Below are 22797 nucleotides of genomic sequence, written 5' to 3' on the forward strand. Positions count from 1 at the left end.
CCCGGGGCAATGTCCCCGAGACCAGAGGAATCAGGGTGAGTGGGTAAGTAGGCCCTGTCTCTCATTTGTCTGTCCTCTTAGCGTGGCCCCTGCATGGTGACAGTATCTCTTTCCCATGTCCTAACACTCAGGACGTTTAGGGTCTCCCCCGCCCGGTTGGACCCTGCCACCAAGAAGATGACTAGGTTGTGTTGCCTCGCTTGGCACCCTTCCTATCAGCCTGTCGTTCTCATCCCGTGTGTCTATCCTCTTTGCTGTCCTCATCTGATGGTATGGCCGGTCCACCCATGGTGACAGAAAGAACATGCTGCAGGTTGTCCCCAAGCTGGTACAAATTCCAGATGGGGTGCAGCGTCTTCAGCACCTGAGTGACTACCCCAGCTTTCCTGGGTTTGATGTGTCTTTGAATCATTGAAAGACGGGGGCTGTGAGCACTGGTCAGACTTTCATCCCCTGAGCTCCTGGGAGGCGAGCTCTGATGACACACAGCCCTGACCTTGCACCTGTCCGTGCTGTGTTATGAATGACTATGGAAAACAAGGATGACCCCAGTCAGGGGAGCACAGAGGATGCTGGCGCTGGCCAAGCAGTGGTGACATCAAACCTACCACCCCCTTTTGACAAACCAGGAGAGGTTTCCCTCTCTGCCGGACCCAGGACAGATGTTTTAGGCCTGCCCCACTTGCAGGGCCTATGGCTGCTGGCACATCACACCCCTCTTCAGGGGTGGGCCCTGCAGCCAGGCGGCTGCCACAAAGCAAGAAGGGTCCAATGTTGTGTGTATGTGGGGCTGCCTAAGGAATGCGGGCGTCTACTGGTTTAAATGATATTCACTTCTAAAAAATATCTTCATAGCAACGTCTGGACTAGTGTTTGCCCAAACAATTGGGCACCACAGTCTAGCCTAGCCGACACATAAAATTAACCCTCATAGATTCTACCAACGTGAGCTGAATCTGTGCTTGCACCCAACCGCCCACCGCAGCTGCCACTGAAGTCAGGGCTGCACTGGGGGAGAAGTCATAGGAAGAGGTGTGAGGGGCATCTGGTGGGCAGGGCTCCACCCCACCCACTTCAGCTGCGGCTGCCTTCTTTCACAGGCTTCCTACACTGGGACTTAGTAAAAGACTGTGGGTAGGTGGGTAAAATGGTTGGGGTACATAGAAGAAAAAAAATGATTAAATAAAAAAAAATGTACCTTGGATCACTGACTTTCAAGTATGAGCCTTCAGTAAATCAGATTTCCCTGTGTGCCCAGATGTGTCTGCATATTTCAAGTCACTTGCTAAAATATATCCTACTTGTCTCTCTCCAGCATGTACACACACACAAGCACACATGAATACAAACCCATAGGGAATCTGATGAATTCCTAGGAATTCAGAGTTTGGTTCGGGTCTCCAGTCCCAGCCTTGTCATTTCTAACTTGCTGGTTCTGACCCAGTTGTGCTCTAACAAAGAGATGTAAAAGCTGCTTCTTGGGGCCTGGGGCCTGCCGGGATGGTGAATTTCTTACAAAGGTGGTCGGGCTGCTTCCATGTGTACACTTAAGATTATTTAATAGGCCTGCTTAGAAGATAGAACTTTCAGGTTTCCTTATGTCTATGTGACTGTTTGAGGGCTTTGTTGAAAATCAACAATTCTCTTTCACTTCCATTACTCATTTCCTACCAAATGGCTACAGAGTATGGATCAGCTGTTCTTGAGCTACAGTCTAAAGAGCAGCAACAGGTTCTAAATATGTCAAATCATCTTGACACAAAGAACAGAGTTCCTGTTATCCCATTTGGAGCCATGCATTTACAAACTTAGATGGTTTTGTTGAGATCATTTTTTGAAAGTTAATGATCTCATCTAGACTCATTCGTTATCAGATTTCTGTTTAGGTAAAAATGTACGTACACATTTTAAAATATATTAAAATGGGACCCACATCCAGTAACCTTGGAAAAGTCATTCAAGTTATTGGCTCCAAATTTTCCTCTGTGATATAGGAAGAAGGAGGAGAATTAAATGATCATTAAGGATGGTCCCCTTCCCCACCATCAGGCACAGCAAACTTTAATACCAAGAAGCACCCACCTGGGAAATATGAATAAGAATGATCCCTGGAAATTGTTGCCTCATGATAGATTTTACTTGTTGTTAAGTTTACCAAGAAACTTGTTATAATTTTAATATACAGAAATATAATAGCTACTCAGTATTTCATTACTTTGGTATATGGACAGTGTATATGCTGCAAAAGAGACATATCCCCCCAATTTAGAGACAAAGTTGGTAAACATCACTCTCTGAGCTATGATAAAAAATCATTATAAAATAATGAGTCAGCTACCTGAGAAATTAGTCTCCAATGTGAAAGACTGACAAATGATAAATTGATCTCTGATGAGATTCCTACACTTCTCAAAGTTATACCAAAGACACTTAGGGGTCTTCATCAATTTGGAAAGTGTCCTCAGAGAGACCCACAGGGGAGGTCAGTAGTTGGATAGAAGCTTTAATCCCATCTTGGGCATCACTTGTCTGGTTTCAAAGTGATTTTATACCAAATAGTCACCACTTAATGGCGCTCAGACACAAGATGGCAGGGAATGGGACCATGGCCTGTGTACAGCCTCTGCTCATGGAAAAACCCTGGGTCCCCAGGACCCTGATGCCAGGGAGGTGAAGCTGCTTCTGATGCAGGTATGCATCTACCTCCGTATGGTTCCAGAAGCATCTCGACAAGGATAAGGAGAAGAGGCAACATTCTGGAACCTTCTATGTGCCCAGACCTGCCCCAAACACTTGGCTTGTGTCATCTCACGGGCTCTTCACTCCAACTCTAGAACACAGCCTCCATCTAGTCCCTTGACACATAGGAGGAGGGTCAGGGCAAGTGACTTGCCTGAGGCCACAAGCAGGTCAGTGGAGAAAAAGAATTGGAACGCAGGTGGGCACCCTCTGTCAAGAAGCTACTCAAAGTGGGCAGCAGCCTCAGCATCGTGAGGGGGCTTGTTATAAATCTACTTTCTCAAGGGCACCAGGGCTGGGGGCCGGGGTGATGTGCTTGTGTGCTAGGCTTTGACAAGGGCTGCCACGCTGCCCTCTTGGGTAGAATTCTTATCCTGTGGCTGCCTTCCCCTCCCAGCTTCAGACCCAGAGGAGCTAGAACATATTGCTCTCTCCTCGTGCCTTGTTGAGCCTGTGCAGTGATTCTTTCACGTATTTCTTTGCAACATGCTAGTTCCCACTGTGATAGAGACACGGGCCACAGATGTTTCCTTGGGAATCCCTTTTGTGGTCTATTTCACAAAGTTAATGTCAGGATTAACACTAACCTGAAGGACTTGGAGTCACGAAGAGGCACGTATGTTTAAAGCTTTGAGATTTAATGGTTTAAGTGAAAATTTTTAGCAGCATGTAAGTGTGATGGAAGAGTGAATAGGATGCCCTGTTTTATATTTTCCAGATATAAAACCAGACAGCCTCGATGTTTCCAGTAAGAATAACCTGCACAGAAGTCCAGTAGTGTCAACACTCCCATTGTAGAAAACAGGAAACCTCCTTCATATGTGTGTACACCCAGACCCAATGGCAAACTCAACAGAATTCATTAATGTTAACATGGAGAGCTACACAATGTCCAGGACTTTGTAATCCACAAATACGGTGGACATCTAAGTGGTCCATTCCGTTAGGCTTTTTTGATATTGAAAGTGACAGGCTTATAAATAAAATATTATTGGGTATGCCAGCAGTCTTGGTGGTTCTTGGAGATACTACTGTATTCATACACTGAGCTACTTGATGCCAAGAAACACCTTGTCTGCTACTATTTTGCTTCTAAGGTGTAAGTGACAATATTATTTTGGAGTGAAGGGAATAGGACAGCATCTCCTGGGATCCACAAAGATACAGTGCAGATCTGGGAGTGGAAATTATCCATGAGTTAGTAGGTTTGCAATATGTTTGCCAAAATCATTTTTTGTTTATAATTAATATTGCTGCTATATTAGTCTGCATAAAATAACATGGCAAATCAGTCTTCAGATTTCCCTGGATACCCCAGAGTGTTAACAGCAATTATTTATGTTATGGAGACTACCGTTTATAAATGGCACGGATTTCTTCTCTTTAGGGCTAAAGGGCATCATAAATCAAGATTATGGAAGTTAAATTTAAACACTGAATCTTTTCTTTTCAATAGAGGAGGATATTGATTGAATTAAACAATGACGTTGCTCAATGTTATCATCACTCCTCTTTGCCCTGAATACATGACATTCTCCAAATAAACTGAGTCTTCAGATTTAGATAATACCTGTGAAGCACAAAAATGCACAGGGATTTCAAATTACTTGATTGACTTCATCAGAAAATATCCTGACATCTCAAAAGCTCAAGACAAAAATGCACTGGGGCCCAAGTAATCTTTTTTACTATATGGGTTAGAGAATCACTTTTTCTAATCTCCACTTTAAACTGTGGAGATGGATGAAATATCTATACAGAAAAGCTCACTTTGGTGGTGGGGGGGTAAATTTAGCAGTATGCCTAATTTGTTCGCAAAAAAAAAAAATGACAATCTTCTGATTGGTAGCTTGATCGATTTAAACTATTATAGATTCAGGAAGAGGATAGAGTCTGTTCAGTATTCTAAATATCTGAAACAGGGTCACTCTTATTGAGGTCTGGGTCTCCAGACTTTGCCTGCACAGGACCTTTGAAGCTATAATATCTGAGACAGGTAGCTCTTCTCTTCCCAGCCAGGAGGAGGTGACCCAAGGGAAGTCGCCTCAGTGGCTCTTTTGCACCCGCAAGTTTGCTTAACTTAGCTTTGAGTGGAGGAAGAGAGTATTCTTGTCTGAGCTGGAGACTTCCGATGAAGCAGCTTTACGACTCTCTGTCTCAAATGGTAAAACTCAAGTGCTTTCAAGAAATCAAGCCAAGACTGCCTGTGAACCCATAGGTCATAATTGGTGGATCCTTTAACAAGCAGAGCTCCCATCCTGCTCTAAAACCTCCCTCCTGCTCTCCCACTGAAGTGAAAACTTGCCAGCCTGGTGCTCATGACCCACCCTGGTTTGGTTCCACCTGCCTTTCCGGTTTCCCACTGTGGAAGCAAAATCAATCCTTCTTCCTGCTGCCATTGTAAATGCGTAGACATATGGCATCTTACATTTAGGAAATGAAATTTTAAAAAACACACTCTTGGGAAAAACACAGGGTCATCTGTCTAGTTCCAGTTCCCAGAGGAGATGAAAACATGAGCGCTTCCTTTGGTAGCTGAGTCTCCAGTGACAACCTTGCTAAACCTGACATCGTCGGCAACAGTGATGCAGAGATATGTCATGACCTTCACGGACACAGGCAGGTGAGGAAACAGCTGTTTTTCCACCATGAAAAAATGAACTGTGGGCTTGCTAACCTGGACAGTTTTGTGTGTGTTTCCCTTCCATTCTGTGTCTGTCACGTATCTTATTATTATTACCAAATGAGCAAAAGTGGCATGACTGGGGTTATGGTCTGATCATCTGATAGTTTCTGTTGGGTATCAAATGATACAGCATTTGTGTTTGTGTGTGTGTGCATGTGTGCATACATGCATGTGTGCATTTGGCTTTTTGGCCAGTTGGTCTTGGACATCTGATATCTCTGGCATTTGAGACAAGCGTCTGCTTGCCACTAGGTCACAAGATGTTATTTTTGCACAGATGATGTCATTTATGTCACTCTCCACATCACTGATGTATCTTGTCCTCTGACAATTGATAGAATCTCTATGCTGTTTGTCTTTCTAGCATGCTACCATGATGTCCAGTCACTTAAAAAAAATAAATTTATTCCCTCTGGAATGAAGGAAGTCCCATGAGTTCTGCAACTCTTATGAACTAGTGACCTTGTAGTTCTGCAGGGTTTTTTTTTTTTTTTTTATTGTTGTTGTTTTGACCTGTGACTAGAGTGATACAACTTAGGCTTCTAATTTTTTTGATCGTCTAAGTGAAAAACAAAGATTTTAAAAAGTCCCTGTTGGTCCTTTATTAAAATAATGTGTTTGCAGCTGTAACACAGTCTATTTCTTTGGACAGCTGGTATATGTACTTTCTCTCATTCCCCCCAACTCCACACACACACATACACACACCATTTTAGGGAAATTGGTCATGAGAATCTGCCATTTTGTGCACACTCTAAGGATACATACTTCAGAAAAGCATATTTATCAGCAAAGGTGAGGAGATGCGGAGCTAGGAGGAAGCACTTTTGCCGCTGGATTTTATGTGGTTTGGAGAACAAAGAAGAGACCCTGAGGAGAGTTTTCCTTCATGTGTTAACACCCATGGGCTGCCCGGCAATGTGGGCGGAATGGGAAGCTGGCTTTTGGCATGTCTGGAATGTACTGACTAACTGAGAAATCCAGAGAAGTGATATCTCTCTCCTCCATCAAAAGAACACAGGGGAGGGCTTCCCTGGTGGCGCAGTGGTTGAGAGTCCGCCTGCTGATGCAGGGGACTGTCCTGCAGTCCGGGTTCGTGCCCCGGTCCGCGAAGATCCCGCATGCCGCGGAGCGGCTGGACCCGTGAGCCATGGCCTCTGAGCCTGCGCGTCCGGAGCCTGTGCTCCGCAACGGGAGAGGCCACAAACAGTGAGAGGCCCGCATACCGCAAAAAAAAAAAAAAAAAAAATTGTCATGAAGAACCTAGGGGTAAGACAAGAATAAAGACACAGACCTACTAGAGAATGGACTTGAGGATATGGGGAAGGGGAAGGGTAAGCTATGACAAATTGAGGGAGTGGCATGGACATATATACACTACCAAACGTAAAACAGATAGCTAGTGGGAAGCAGCCGCATAGCACAGGGAGATCAGCTTGGTGCTTTGTGACCACCTAGAGGGGTGGGATAGGGAGGGTGGGAGGGAGGGAGACGCAAGAGGGAAGAGATATTGGAACATATGTATATGTATAACTGATTCACTTTGTTATAAAGCAGAAACTAACACACCATTGTAAAGCAATTATACTCCAATAAAGATTTTTAAAAAATCAAAATAAAAAAGAACACAAGGGAGTCTCATGACAGCACCCATGCGTGCAGGTTATTCTGTGGAGAATGACAAGGCTGACAACAAGAAGTGAATAGACTCAATTTGCACCGTAAAGTTTTTGTGTGTGTGATTCAGGCAGGTACCTTATATTTTTTTAAAATTTTTACTTTATACTGGAGTATAGTTGATTAACAATGTTGTGTTAGTTTCTGGTGTGCAGCAAAGTGATTCAGTTATATATATACATGTATCTATTCTTTTTCAAATTCTTTTCCCATATAAGTTATTACAGAATGTTGAGCAGCGTTCCATGTGCTGTACAGTAGGTCTTTGTTGGTTATCTATTTTAAACATAGCAGTGAGTACATGTCAATCCCAAACTCCCAATCTATCCGTCCCCTCCACCTTCAACCCTGGTAACCATAAGTTCGTTCTCTAAGTCTGTGGGTCTGAACCTTGAACTTAAACCACAGTCTAGCTAGGCAAGGGGGGAAAATGTTCCACCATGATACATTCCTCTATAAATTCCTCCTGAGTTCCATAGCCCGCCCAAGAGTTGACTGGATTTCTTGACTGGATTTCTGTGAAATATATTTCTGAGCAAACACACTGATATTTTCTCTTAGCTTCAGAAAAAAATATTTGGACTACAAAGTTTCTTAATTTCAACAGAGCTTTTGTTCTGATTAGTTTAGATATACTTCTAAGTATTTATATAAATTTAAGTGACCTCAAGAAATTCCAGAAATTAAAAAGAAAAAACTGAACTTCAAATGATTCAAAACTGTCAACTTTTGAATTTTAGATATTTACTCAAATCAGAAGAAAACAATACTTAGCCATGAGTTCAATTAATGGTCTTGCTGAATAAATTGCAAGATGATAAAGTAAAAAAAAAAAGAAATTAGAAAGGCAAATTTATAACATGGAAAAATAGCTGATAAAATTATCATTAGATGGGTTTGATAATTTCAGTTTAAATTTTTTTTATATCTTTCCTCCTATTTGAAAAGAGCATAAAACATAATATTGCTAACATATCCTAGGTTATGCAAGATTTAGATTTATTTCTCGTTAAAATTCCAGTTGATTTGTACTGCCAAATATCTTAGACTTTTAAAATAAATCAATCGTGATCTTTCTGTCCATAAAATATTTCAAATTATATGTGAATATTGTGTTAAAGTAAATTGAAATGTAGTAACTGATATCTTTTAAAGAAAATGTGTGAACTACTTAGCATGTTGAAAGATAATAAGCTGGTGACTGTAAAGGGGATAGTTAGAGGAGACATTGGGTACATTTATGTTTGTTTACCAAGGGCAAATCAGCATAATTTTGTTTTAAAACGTAAGTGACTGGTTGCGCTAGAGTGGAAAAGAAGGTAAGAAAAGACATATTCGAGAGTGTAAAGTAAGTGTTAAAAATATAAAGGCAAGTAAATTTTGGTTTATATTACTTGCCAGTGGTAAATTTGAAAGTAGCAGTGAAACATTAAAATTTTGAAAATGTTTGCTCAATGTTAATGAGTATAATAATAGAAAGAGAAAAAGGCTTGTAAAAATTTGTCTGCAAATGATTGCATGAATGGTATAAAATAAGAAAAACTGATATTTGTGTTTCCTTTCTGTTAAATGGCAAATTGACCTTTGAGTATGTATGTAATATACATTCTGTTCTTATTTGTATGGAAACACAAAAGACCCTGAATAGCCAAAGCAATCTTGAGAACGAAAAATGGAGCTGGAGGAATCTGGCTCCCTGACTTCAGACTATACTACAAAGCTACAGTAATGAAGAGAGTATGGTACTGGCACAAAAACAGAAATATAGATCAATGGAAGAGGATAGAAAGCTCAGAGATAAACCCATGCACATATGGTCACCTTATCTTTGATAAAGGAGGCAGGAATGTACAGTGGAGAAAGGACAGCCTCTTCATTAAGTGGTGTTGGGAAAACTGGACAGCTACATATAAAAGAAAGAAACTAGAACACTCCCTAATACCATACACAAAAATAAGCTCAAAATGGATTAAAGACCTAAACGTAAGGCCAGAAACTATCAAACTCTTAGAGGAAAACGTAGGCAGAACACTCTATGACATAAATCACAGCAAGATCCTTTTTGACCCACCTCCTAGAGAAATGGAAATGAAAACAAAAGTAAACAAATGGGACCTAATGAAACTTAAAAGCTTTGGCACAGTGAAGGAAACCATAAACAAGACCAAAAGACACCCCTCAGAATGGGAGAAAATATTTGCAAATGAAGTAACTGACAAAGGATTAATCTCCAAAATTTACAAGCAGCTCATGCAGCTCAATAACAAAAAAAACAAACAACCCAATCCAAAAATGGGCAAAAGACCTAAATAGACATTTCTCCAAAGAAGATATACAGACTGCCAACAAACACATGAAAGAATGCTCAACTTCATTAATCATTAGAGAAATACAAATCAAAACTACAATGAGGCATCATCTCACACCAGTCAGAATGGCCGTCATCAAAAAATCTAGAAACAATAAATGCTGGAGAGGGTGTGGAGAAAAGGGAACCCTCTTGCACTGTTGGTGGGAATGTAAATTGATACAGCCACTGTGGAGAACGGTATGTAGATTCCTTAAAAAACTACAAATAGAACTACCATATGACCCAGCAGTCCCACTACTGAGCATATACCCTGAGAAAACCATAATTTAAAAAGAGTCACGTACCAAAATGTTCATTGCAGCTCTATTTACAATAGCCCAGAGATGGAAACAACCTAAGTGTCCATCAATGGATGAATGGATAAAGAAGATGTGGCACATATATACAATGGAATGTTACACAGCCATAAAAAGAAATGAAATTGAGCTATTTGTAATGAGGTGGATAGACCTAGAGTCTGTCATACAAAATGAAGTAAGTCAGAAAGAGAAAGACAAATATCGTATGCTAACACATATATATGGAATTTAAGAAAAAAAAATGTCATGAAGAACCTAGGGGTAAGACAGGAATAAAGACACAGACCTACTAGAGAATGGACTTGAGGATATGGGGAGGGGGAAGGGTAAGCTGTGACAAAGCGAGAGAGAGGCATGGACATATATACACTACCAAATGTAAGGTAGATAGCTAGTGGGAAGCAGCTGCATAGCACAGGGAGATCAGCTCGGTGTTTTGTGACCACATGGAGGGGTGGGATAGGGAGGGTGGGAGGGAGCGGCACACAAGAGGGAAGAGATATGGGAACATATGTATATGTATAACTGATTCACTTTGTTATAAAGCAGAAACTAACACACCACCGTAAAGCAATTATACTCCAATAAAGATGTAAAAAAAAAAATTCAAAAAAAAAAGAAACAGTGAAAAGTTATGTTGTGTCTTGGTAACAGAGCTCCTTATTATCACGTAATTATGGTGTTAACTTGTATGCTTTCTGTTATGCTCCTGAGCTGGCTTTGAAGAAAACTTTTTTTTCTTTTTTTTTAAGCTAAAATTCCTGATAGTAACAGTTACCTGCTGCAGTGTTTTGTTTTCCTTCATTCTAGACTGCAACTTTAATTATTTCTTGTCTTTAAGTATTTATGACTTATGTTTATTTATTGTCTTCTGTTCCAAATTTACATCCCAACCTCAGAATGATAAAACTTTTCAGATGTCTTTTTTACTTTAACTGTCTTAAGGGCTTTCATCATGGTAGCTGAGTCTCAATAAAGATCGACTCTCTTTGTAAAAGGAAGAATACTGGAAATAACTGAGTTGGCTTGCCATACTCCTATGTTTTAATTAGCTCCACTAGTTGGAGCTCTACAGTTTATTGAACCAACGCTAAGAGAACAGGCACATCATAAAGTGAAACTGTCTCTCTGGGTTAATTAGAATAAATAAAAAGTCACTAACTTGAGGATATTCCAGTCTTGGGTTTTACAGTTTGAATGCTCACATACACTTGTCACTTGTGATCGGTCAGCCTGCAGGGCTGATGGATCAATGAAAATATTCTGGAGCTGTGTCAGCGTCCTCACCGACCTCCATAGATCCGCCACCTTAGATTAGCTTTTGATTTGATCTTATCACTCGATTACGTGTGTCCTTCTGAAGAGGCCCAGCTCTCCCCGTTTCGATATGACGGCTGTAATCAGTTTACCAGAGCTGTTTCACCTCGCTGAGCCCTGTCAATTGCTGTTTTCTCAGCTCCCTTACACTTGCCTCAAGGCCTCGCTATATGTGACAAACAGACCTTGAATCTTCTGGGAAATGTCAAAAAACTGCAGTAAATGACTACAGTCTGAGGAGCTCCCGCCCATCCCTATTACAGCAACTCTCGTCAAGGACTCAGAATTCTCCACGAAGCTGGCAGTGTCCCAAGGAACACACCCTGCATGTCATCAGGTCCTGTCCAGGGACTGAGCGAGGGCTCCCAGGACTCTTATTCCAGAAACAGATGACTTGGTGAAAGTCATCTGTTCAACACAAAATCATCAAAAAAATTTACAGCAGATACAATGGACTAAAAGAGTGGATTTAATCATAGTTAAACTTCTGTTTTTTTTTTTTAACCTATAATGGAAAAGAATCTGAAAAAGAATATATATATATATATATATATATATATACATATATATATATATAACTGAATCACTTTGCTGTACACTTGAAGCTAATACAACATTGTAAATCAACTCTACTCCAATAAAAATTGTTTGTTTTGAACTAAACTTCTGTTTTCAATGAGCATATGAAAGCGTTCATCTCTTTTTCATCTACGTCTCTCAGTTAAACAGCCAATAGTTCTACAAAGTGAAATGAAACTAATCCCTGAGGCTTGAGAAAGAAGAAAAAGTCTTGTGAAAGTTAGCACACAAGTATAGCAACTCTAATAGAAAGTATTTACATATATTAATTGTGTCTACAAACCTTTAAAAAAATGGTGCCAATGGTTAAATATAATGTAAGCCATTTTACTAAATCTTTTTACTTTTCCTTTATTCTTTCCAAAAGAACATAATTTTAACCATGACCATGCCAGAAACCCTATGTCATTAGTTATGACAAGCCTAAAAATACAGAACTGGGACTCTTCCTCATGTGTGGAAAGATGCCAGAGGAGACTTCCCAGAATTGCTGGCTGGTACCTGCTCTATGGCCCATAGAATCCTGGTGCTATGATATTATCACTTCCTGGCAAGGTGGGAAGATTGAAAAATTTTGTAATCTCAGAGAAAAATGTGCCCTTATTCTTGAAGGTATTAAAGAAAAAAACCTAATAGTGGTGGATTAGATGCTTCTTCATGTCTGACCTGATAGATTAACTGATAAGTGTAATAAAATAATTCTGACAAATAACTACAATTCTAGGGTTTACAAAGTCTCATCGAAGAAGTTAATTCTTAATCTTAATGGTGTATAGCTTTAGCTTTTTAAACCATACAGTAAGGCTGTATTTATATACTAAGAAACATCTTCTGTAACAAGTAAATAAAGGTAGTGAGTAAAACAAACCATAAAACTAACCGTACACAATCAGAAAATCACAAAATGGTGTGGTCAAATCTCCAGTAAAGGCTCTAGTAGACTGCACTGTGCCCCCAGCTCTGCATCCACACCCTCCCTCCATGGTCTCTTCACAGACAGCCTGTATTTCCCTGCCCCTTCGCTTTGGACTTGGCCGTGTGCTTTGCTTTGCCTGATGGTATATCAGCAGGAGTGACAGTGTTCCAGTTCTAAGCCATAGGAGGTCTCACACATCTCACTCAGCATCTCAAGCCTCTGCTGTTGCCACGAGAGCACTTTCTCATGAGTGGCTGCTGGCCTTCCAGCCTTTGCTCCAGAGTAAGATATGTGAGTGGACCTGGACCACAGACCTGATGTAGGAAGCAGAGTCATCCCCACCAAGCCCAGTGTAGATGCACAAAACCCTTGAAGATCCACAGACGTGGGAGCAAAGACAGATAACTCTTGTTCTAAAGCCCTGGTTTTGGGGGTGGTTGTTATGCAGCAATGAGTAACTGATACAGGGGTGGATAACTGACCACAAGATGAGGCTGTGGCACTGAGTGGCTCTCTGTCCTGCCATCACTGTCCGTAACCTGTCACAACACATCCCACATTCAGAGATAATAACATCTTGCCCCCTGAAATAAAAGAAAAATAACAGGTTCACTCTGTATAACACTAGTCTATCTAATAAACAATACTTTGAGGCTTTCTTATAAGTTACTGCCTCCTTAGTGGAAACAATTTTATCACTGAATATTGTATTACCAATGACTGAAGATATATCATAACTATGAGAATGTGGAAATCATAGGAGAAAATTGCCATTTATCCACCATGATCAGACTCTGAATTGATAATCTTGGTAGTTTTGATTTTTAAAAAATTTAAATACCTGGGTTTTAAAAATTTTTAATGAGACGTCCGTCTGTAGACCAGACTCTCTTGTACCTCTTTGTGAACAAGTTATTTTCTTTTCTAACATACTTTGTCTCTGACTGTCCCTTCATGAAGAAGATCTCCCATGGCCTCCGTTAGCTCCCTTTTCCTTTTACACCCTAATCTCCCTTCTGGGAATTTCCATAGTACTACACATCTCTCTTACAGCATGCATCATTATTGTCCTGTATCTGTTTGTGTTTCGAACACTGGTGTGAAAATGTCCCCAGCTCATAATAGGTGCTCAGTGATGTCAAATTGCTTGCATGAGCAAATCTGGGGCACACTCTTTCTTAGGGACCTCTAACAAGATTGTAGGCAGAACAATATCATAAGAAGATGTTTATCTTATGTGCAAAAGTGAGAGAATAATGTGTGGCCGGAAGCTTAGACTCTGAACTCAGATCATCTGGGGCTGGATCCAATCAGGACAATGTCCTTCCTAGGAGACTTCAGTGGGCAAATGAACTTCCATGAGGCACGTTTTCTTCTTTTGTGAAAAGTTGTTACTAATAACGGTCGTATGCGTCAGTTCCAATGGTTAAGTTAAATCAGTATGTAAAGTACCTGGCACGCACTAGGTCGTTTAATGAAAGTTTGCTAATACTGAGCAGTTCAGATTCCTGCTATTTGAACAAGTATGGTTCTCTCTGGCTTGAGGACCTGGCATCAAATGTTCATAATTTTCATCTGGGACCCTCATGCTCTTCCTCAGTGATGTTCAGGAGACCGTTATGTTGCCCCTAATAAGGCATCCTGCAATTCTTCTTAACGAAAAGAAACCACACTACTTTTTTAAAAAAATGATGAGAACATCTCGCTTTCAAAACAGGAAGTTCTGAAGTTTGGATATTTTGAGTTCTGTTTTTAATCCACAATGTAATCTGAAATATTCAGAAGCAGTAGCAGTAATACTGACATAATTTAACATGCCAGGCGTGCTCACAGGTAATTTGTCTGGAGAATTGTTTCTCAGCCTCACGAACCTGATTCTATTTGCACTGAGTCTCCTGTAGATTCAGGTGGAAAGCAGCAAGAGCAGAGGCCAGGCACCTTATGGTGCAACAGCTCACTTCCTTGGGGCACCACATGTCTGTCTAGGATGTCAGGCAGCCCGCCTGTCACCATGGTGTGTGTCACAGATCGAAGTCCACTCCTGTCTTTACTGCATGAAGCATTCCCAGAGGAGGTACAGGCAAGCATTTTCATGGCAACCTTTTTAATTAGTAGAGCAGAAACACTCAAACTTATTCAAGTATTTGATCAAAGAAGATTAAAATTCATACATTTAAAATAATTGTATATGAAATACAGAAGATTTTTATAGCATATTAGTATACTAGTATGAATCAAAGGATTTCTAGATCTCTTTATTCTCAATGAGATTCACTACCAACATGAACAAAAATCTTAGTGTTGTCATGAAATTGTTAGGAGAAGAAAAAGCCAAAATGCTGCCTTCATGGCTTCTAATTCAGCACAGGACAGTTATAATTGAAAACTAGCCAGCAAGATGTGCAGTAGCAGACAGAGCGTTGGTCTCACAGCCTGACCATCAACTGAAGGGCTGTGAGCAGGTCACCAAGATGAAGACTGAAGGAGATGACAACTGAGGCATCTCTGCAATGACAAGCTACATAGTTCCAGACAGACACAACTAATTACAATGAGGGGTAATTTAATATGCTACAAAAATTGTAAAGCATTAAAGCCTAATAACCTCAGAATCTCTGGCAACAGACTTACTCAGATGGATGTAAGCAGAATCATTTCAGTAATAAGGTGCTTGAGGTCACCTCTAAATTTTAATATGAGCATTTATGTTTTACTGTCAGCCTGCGGGGATTCTTTTTCATGAGATGGGGGTGGGCCAAGATAAGTAGAAAGTGATAATTTAAAAAACCCATTGGTGGGGAGGGATAAATTGGAATATTGGGATTGACATATACACACTATTATATATAAAATAGATAACTCATAAGAACCTACTGCATAACACAGGGAACTCTACTCAATGCTCTGTAATGACCTATATGGGAAAAGAATCTAAAAAAAGAGTAGATGTATGTATGTGTAAAATTGATTCACTTTGCTGTGTATCTGAAACTAACACAACATTGTAAATCAACTATTCTCCAATATATATTTTTTTAAATCCATAAGGTAATCTAACCATTGTTCATAGAGTCAGTTGGTACTTGAGTATTTTCTTTCAGTTTAGGGCTTTCATTTTTTTGAGTGAATTTTTTTCTAGTTCATTCTTCATGTAACAAGATCATGATGTAACTCTTCAGAGTAATTTTATATATTAAAGTATATTACTCTGAAGTAATATATAGCATTATACATTGGCAGGATCAAAAGCTCTCTTTGTCATTTCACAAAGTATCACTGAGCACAGGGACATGGTCATGTATTTGATTGTCCCCAAGACCTAATAATAAAAGCTAAGAATTGGTGTCAATATAGAGGCCTTTGCAATATTCTCCATGTCCTCCAAAGCTACTGTGATCTTCAGTTACATTTGTTCCTCCATTCATTCATCCATTCAGCAGAAATGCATGAGCTCCTGGTATGTGCCAGGCACTGGCTTGTGGTTGTGTTGTGGTGAACATGGCAGACAGTATGCTTCACTCTACCTGGGCAGACAGGCCCCGGAATGGGAACATACAACACAGTTTGTCTGACCTGATCTTGGAGCACTCTACTGAGATTGGAAATTGTTTTATAAAATATGAGAGAGAGAACCAGGAAAGGAGGACCATTCTGAAACAAGTCTGAAACAAAGCCAGACCCCGCAAGGTACGCCCTTGAATTCTTTGCTCCATTTCTAACTTGTGACAAAGACTCTCTCCCCTGAGCCTGCTTCTTGGCTGGTCTTCAACCTTAGCCCCATCCTTGATGTCCCTACCAGCCCAGTTTTAGGAAGAATCCTGCTGAGTCAGTTTAGAGAGAACCCTCACCCTTGGTATCTGGTCACCCTTTCTGCTTTCAGCAAGAATCCCGCCACCCTTGGTGTCTCCTCTCAACCACTTTTTTCACTGAACCCCTCACTCTGCTCATTGGCTTATAAATCCACAACTGTTATTTCTGTATTCAGAGTTGAGTCCAATCTCTCACCCTGTCAACTGAAAAACAAACAAACAAACAAACAAAAAAAAACAAAGAAGAAAAAAAGCACAGCGTGAGAGTTTTGAGGTAAGCTTTATTTGGGGCAAAATGAAGGCTGTAGCCCGGGAGACAGCCTCTCAGTAGCTCTGAGGAACTGCTCCTAAGAGGTGGGGTGGAGGTCTGTATACATGTGGTTTTGGTGAAGGGGGGCACGTGCAACCCAGCACACATTTGGCAGAAGGTTGCTGCTAGTCACAAGGAGCAGATGTGTCCATTAATGATCTTAGTGCCTGTCTAGATAGGAGAAGATGCAAGAAATCGGGCTTATAAAATCTCCTCCTGAAAATACCTATCTGTAGGCCCGTTCTGCCAGTTTTCCCAGCGCACAGACTGCCCCATTCCTGATCTCTGTCCTGAGCTCCTTTCAGGGTGTGTTGAAGGTCAGTGACTGCAGTGGCCAGTGACTTCATTCTCGTAGAACCAGACGGTGAGCAACCATTTTTAGTTGGCATCCCCTAATGCAATAGCCTTGAATTAAGTCTCCCTTCCCATTTTCAACATGTGTCAGAATAACTGTTTCTCTAACACTTGTCAACAAATTCAGGCCCTTTTTCATCTTTCCCCAATCTTAAATTAGCATAAAACTTCTGAAGAGCTTGGCTAATTTAAACTGATGGCTTGAGGACCCATCACAAATTACCAAATTGTGTGATTTGGACTGTCAGCTAACATAGTGGAATGAGATTTGCCTGAATCTATATTTGTCAGTGATGGGAAACAGCTGAGCGTTGACGCCCAGCCCTCACTAAGCTTTCCACTTCCAGTGTGTTGTTTGTTACAAGAGTTTTTAGGTTCCTATACATATATTAGCTCGTGTTTCTCCCCTTGAGGATTTAAAATCTGAGCATGAGATGGAAGCCAGAGCACAAAGCTGTCTCTCTGAGACCTTATCCTAATTCTCTTGGGCTACTTTCAGACTATGTGGCTTTGTCACGTGGTACTGAGGTACGCTCCATTCTACGTAAACCCCACAGGGAACCACAGGTGTAGCAGGATATTGACAGAGCAAGAGAGCATCTCCTGTGAGGACCTGAGAAAACTCTGCTGAGTCAGTCCCTACAACCGGTTGAAGAATGGAGCCCACCTCCCCAGGGCTCACAATGCTCACACATGATGGGTGGATTCCAACATAAGTGTCCCAGAGAGCCTGGCTGTGAGTACCACAGGACCTGGTAGTTGAAGGGCTGTTTTTTCTCCCAGGGCATCACAGCTCGTTTGGACCAGAACCTGGCTTGAAGGTCACAGGGAAGTACAGACAGGCCCTGCCCACAGCCGCTGTCTAGGATTGACTCTGATGACTTCATCTGGAATAAGTCCTTGATGCTCCCTTCCCTACAATTTTCTCTTCTCCAGAACTTCCTTGGCCTCCTTTGGCATCTCACGTTTAGATGCACATCTGTTGCTTCAGCTCCAGAGCAGCAACTGTGCCAAGGATTTGGAGAGGTGAGGCTAGCAAAGGAGCAGAGAGACATTTCCTCCCTCTTCTTTGTTTCTGCTTTCTGCACACAGGAGACACTGGCTAATTGCATCTTTATTACCATTTCTCCCACATCAGGATCCCACAGTGTCATTTTTATTAGCTTAATTTAAGTCTTAATCATTCTGAATTAGAAAAAAAGATACTTTCTTTTATTAAGAAGATAATTTTTTCAATTAAAATCTGAAACTAGCCTTATAACAATCAGATTAAATGAAATGTATCTCGATGTGTTGCATGAAGAAACCAGCATTTTCTGTCTTTTAGGCACCCCTATTAATAGACCTGTTTAAATGTACATTTTGCAGAGAAAATGGCACAATATACTCAATGGAGATATTTAACTTTACCACATCTTTTATTTAAAAAGTCCAGACCATAATATTTGAAATGCTTTTTTAATTTTATAAAGCTAATATTGGGTCATGTTTTCATTTTAGGGCTTAGCCTCTTTTATTATATTGATTGTATGAGAATTTAATATAAGCTAAGTACTTGTGGTAATTGTTATTTTTTGATGACTTGAGATAACACATATGATTGAGTTTTGAAATTGAACTCCCAGGAATTATCCGTGTTACCCAGTTACTAACAATTTCCAGGTTATAAGGGAATGCAAGACAAAGGCCGAGCAGGCAGAGGTCTGAGACCCAGCTTGGGTCGCACTGTTCCAAGATTAATGTATATAAAGTCCAGACTAGAAAAGGGTGCATTTGGTTATGAAACATATCCATTTTATACTCAGATAGTTATATAACTTCCATGTCATTTCCCAAGGAGACATGCCCCAGACATGCCCAGCTTCTAGGTTTGTTTTCTATCAGCTATCCTAGTCACCAGCTACATTCTGCTGAAAGCTATCCATAGATACAGACTCTCTAAGGACTCAAGTATCATTGATTTGTTTGTCAGTGTTCTATCAATTACTTATTTACAAGAAGGTTTGACTTTTTCACCCTCTATCTATCATCTACCTATCACCTGTCCACCAGTCTATCTATTGATCTATTTATCTCTCCTGTATGTAGTTATATCTCTATCTGCTTTTCTATCAATAGATTTAGAAAAAACAAGGGATAAAGGAGAAGCCTTCAGAAGCCCAAGTACTTGCCCAGGACTAATGAAAAGATCTTTCATTGGTATAAGTGTAAACCTTTTTCTTCTTTTAGTAAATAAAGCTTCTTGAGAGTAGTTACTTGGCCAAGAAGCCAGTGTTCCACTAGCGACACTTCCCACACTGAAGTCTCATTCTGGATTTGGGGTCATCTCCAAATCCTCCTCAGGGACCGTGTTCCAAATTCACATCCTCAGCCTTAACATCTCTCCACAAACCTGGTCCCTCTCAGCTTAGAAGTTGTGTTTTTCCTTCCATTAAAAACTGTCTCCCATGGATCCTGCCTTGCCCTCTGCCTTTTGGGCTTTTCCATATCTTCCTGTCAAGGCTAAACCCTTGGAGGAATTTTTGAGTATCTACTCTCTTTGTCCTTTTTACTTTAACCAACAAATTCCAATCTGACTTCTGACCACAGCCTCCATCACACCATTGAAGAGACTATTGCAAGGACTTCCTATCATGATGGAAACATCCAATAGAGTCTAGGGGAATTTTTCATCTTTTTTCATCAGAGATGCGTAACCCTAGTGGCTACTCTCTCTATCACGAGGATCTTCCTCCCTGTGTTCTGGAATGTTTCTGCTGTGCCCCTTCAGGCCCTCCCCAGGATGCACTACTGCCCTGCTAGATTCTATGGGTTGGGGTTTCCCAGGCCCCACAGACACTGCCTCAGGGGTGACCTCATCCCCTGCTGAGGACTGAACCACCGTGGCTCCCAAATCTGTGCCTGTGGCCCTGACCTCTCCTGTGAGCTCCAGCCTTGACTTGCATGCAGCTCTGGGAAAGTCATCTGAAGACCCACCTACCCTTCAAGCACAGCTCACAGTGACACTGTCACACACCTGACCTCCATCAATGCACCCCCTCTCTGGCCAGTTTCACAGAGTCACCCCCATTCCACATAGAATCTGTTTCCTTTGATCACTTCATCTCGGCCAGAATTTGAAGTCATCATTGATCTCTCCTCCACCTCATACTTTCCCAGATACACCCGCTCCTTGATTCAATTTCCTAAATAAGGATCAAGTCTATGTTTGCCTCTTTATCCACCTTTTAATGCATTATTTCAAGCCCTCAGCATATCTTTTGGACATTGGAAAACATTTGAAATATTTTTTTCACTGACCTCTTTCATTCAGATCTGATTCCTCTCCAATTCCTCTTTCATTCCATTGCCAAAGTGAACTTTCTGAAAGGGACTTTCTGAAATGCAAACAGATATTCCCAACTGCGTGTTGATAAATCATGGGAGAACCAGTAATTATAGAGCATAACATTGAACAAGAATTTACCAGAGTTATTGGCAAATATGCAAATATTCACTGCTGACCTAGCAGAACACACAGACACACATGGCGTTCTTGAGGAAATACCTTTTCAAAAAGTAGTAAAGACACAGAAGCAAGACTGTTTAGTAAAGGTCTCTATGTGTTCATGGAAAGAATATATTTAATGGGCAAGGGCTGCCTTGCAAATCCTTGAGGTTAGGAATTTGATACAGCTTTTCTTAAACCTTAAATAATATATTTCTGTGAACTTGGATTTGAGGGGAGCCCTCTGCTTCCTTAAAAGAATTTATTATGGGAGAGTAAGGTGATTTTTGCTTTCTTATATTTCTGAGGATTTCAAAATCTTTAAAAATAAACATATTTATCTTATAATTAGGGAAAATAATAACAAAATGAATCAACACAAAATTTTAATAATAAACTATTTCTATCTTTCTTCTTGGTTCTCATGAGCAGCCACAGCTGGGAGAAGCCACTTGCTGGTTTCCAGAGAAGTTTGCAGGATTGAAGAGGAAGAAGTGCACCCCTGTTGGCACCAGAATCTCTCCCCCTCCCCCTCCCCCTCCCCCTCCTCCTCCTCTTCTGGTCTGTTAAATCCACAAGGCCTCCCACATAAAGTGTGAGCTGCAGGACTGATGCTGTTTGCACAGCATTTGTTATGCCTGTGAGAAGATGAAACAGCGTTTAAGAGGAGGAATGTGCCTCTTTCTTTCTCAGCTGTAATAAACTTGGCCTTTATCTGCAGCTCAGCGTTAGTGATGAGAGCTGCCTTGGGTGTAGGGATGTGTGTGTGTGTGTGTGTGTGCATGTGCGTGTGTGTGTGTGTGTTTGTGTGAAGGAGATGTATGGAACTCCATGTAATACAAAGAGGAACAAAGACAGGGAAATGTGATCTTCTGGGTGATCTTAAAGGGCTCCTTTATCAATGGAAAATGATTTTGATTTTGTGAAAATCTCAGGCTGCACCTGTGGAGCCCATTCCCTCCCTTTTTACAGGCAGGTGACCTTCCACAGCTTAGCGCAGCCCTGAAGTATGCCTTGTGGACAGAATAGAATTTAGAGACACACAATATTGGAAGAGCAGTGGGGAAATAGTCTGTTTACTTACCTGGGAAATAATGGAATTCCTTGGGTGGGCTGGAAGCACACTTGTATTAAGTGGCTAAGAAGCTGGCCCAGGAGGATTGGACTGCACTCTTAAGGTGAGTTCTAGAGACGTGCAGTCATTGCCATGGGAAGGGGGCCTTTGTGCTGCACAGTTTTCTTTGTGTCTTGTTTTATTTTACTCTATGTGTGTGTGTCACTAGCCACACGTCTCCCCGGCTGCCATGTGAGTTGCAGACCTCACTATTCCAGGTGTGGATATGCAGACCAACCAGGGGTGCCAAGGGTCCTGGCCAGGAGGGTAAAAGACACCCCTGGAAGCACTGGGAAAGGTGAGCACAGTGGGGGAAGGCAGCTCCTCTGATGAGTCACCTGCGGGTTTACAATTTCGGCTTCAGCATAGGTGTCACAGGCTCAGCCGACAAACTCAAATGTTCTTTCCCTCTCTGCCCAGAAAATCATGGGGCGAACTCTCAACCACTGTGCTCTCTCCTGTGAGTTCTCTTCATGGACCCCCTGAGCTTCAGGGCAGGGTGCAGCTGGGCTCCCACCTGCGTAGACACGATCACACTAGCCTTGCCCCTCCATCCAGGCTCCGAGGGCTGTGTGGCAAGCACCCCTTCTCAGATTGCCTTAATGAACGTGAGACAATGGAACACACATGAATTATCTTTCTTCCTTTTCCCAAATCAAGATATCTTAATTTTCCTCACCCACTTAGAATGCAAGTTATTTGAGGTTTTTCTCATTTTTCTATTTCTTAGGAAATACCAGGTTTATATTTAGTCATTTACTATGGATTTTTCTTGGATTCTGATATTTAAGTCAGAGTTATTTTGCATGGGTACAAGTGGTTAGAAGGTAACCACAGTTTCAGGTTTGTGTTAAGCGTAGGTGGAGGGTGCTAATGTTGGCTGAAGGGTGTATCTGTGCTCTGTGTATGTGTATGTATGTGTGTGTGTGTGTGTATCTGTGTCATGTTCTGGAACACAGTGTGCATGACCATCGGTGAGAGTTCATTGCTCTTGTCAATCCCACTGGTGATACCAGAATCTGGCTAGAAGAGACATACCATCTTCATCTTTGCCTTGCTTCCAACCTCAGTGGCTCCCGACACATCCTCAGGTAAATTAAATCATCCATGAGGTCCTGGAAATGTCTCTTTTACCTACC

Source organism: Monodon monoceros, unplaced genomic scaffold, assembly GCF_005190385.1.
Source record: "Monodon monoceros isolate NGI ecotype Baffin Bay Population unplaced genomic scaffold, NGI_Narwhal_1 Super_Scaffold_12, whole genome shotgun sequence".
Taxonomy (NCBI): domain Eukaryota; kingdom Metazoa; phylum Chordata; class Mammalia; order Artiodactyla; family Monodontidae; genus Monodon; species Monodon monoceros.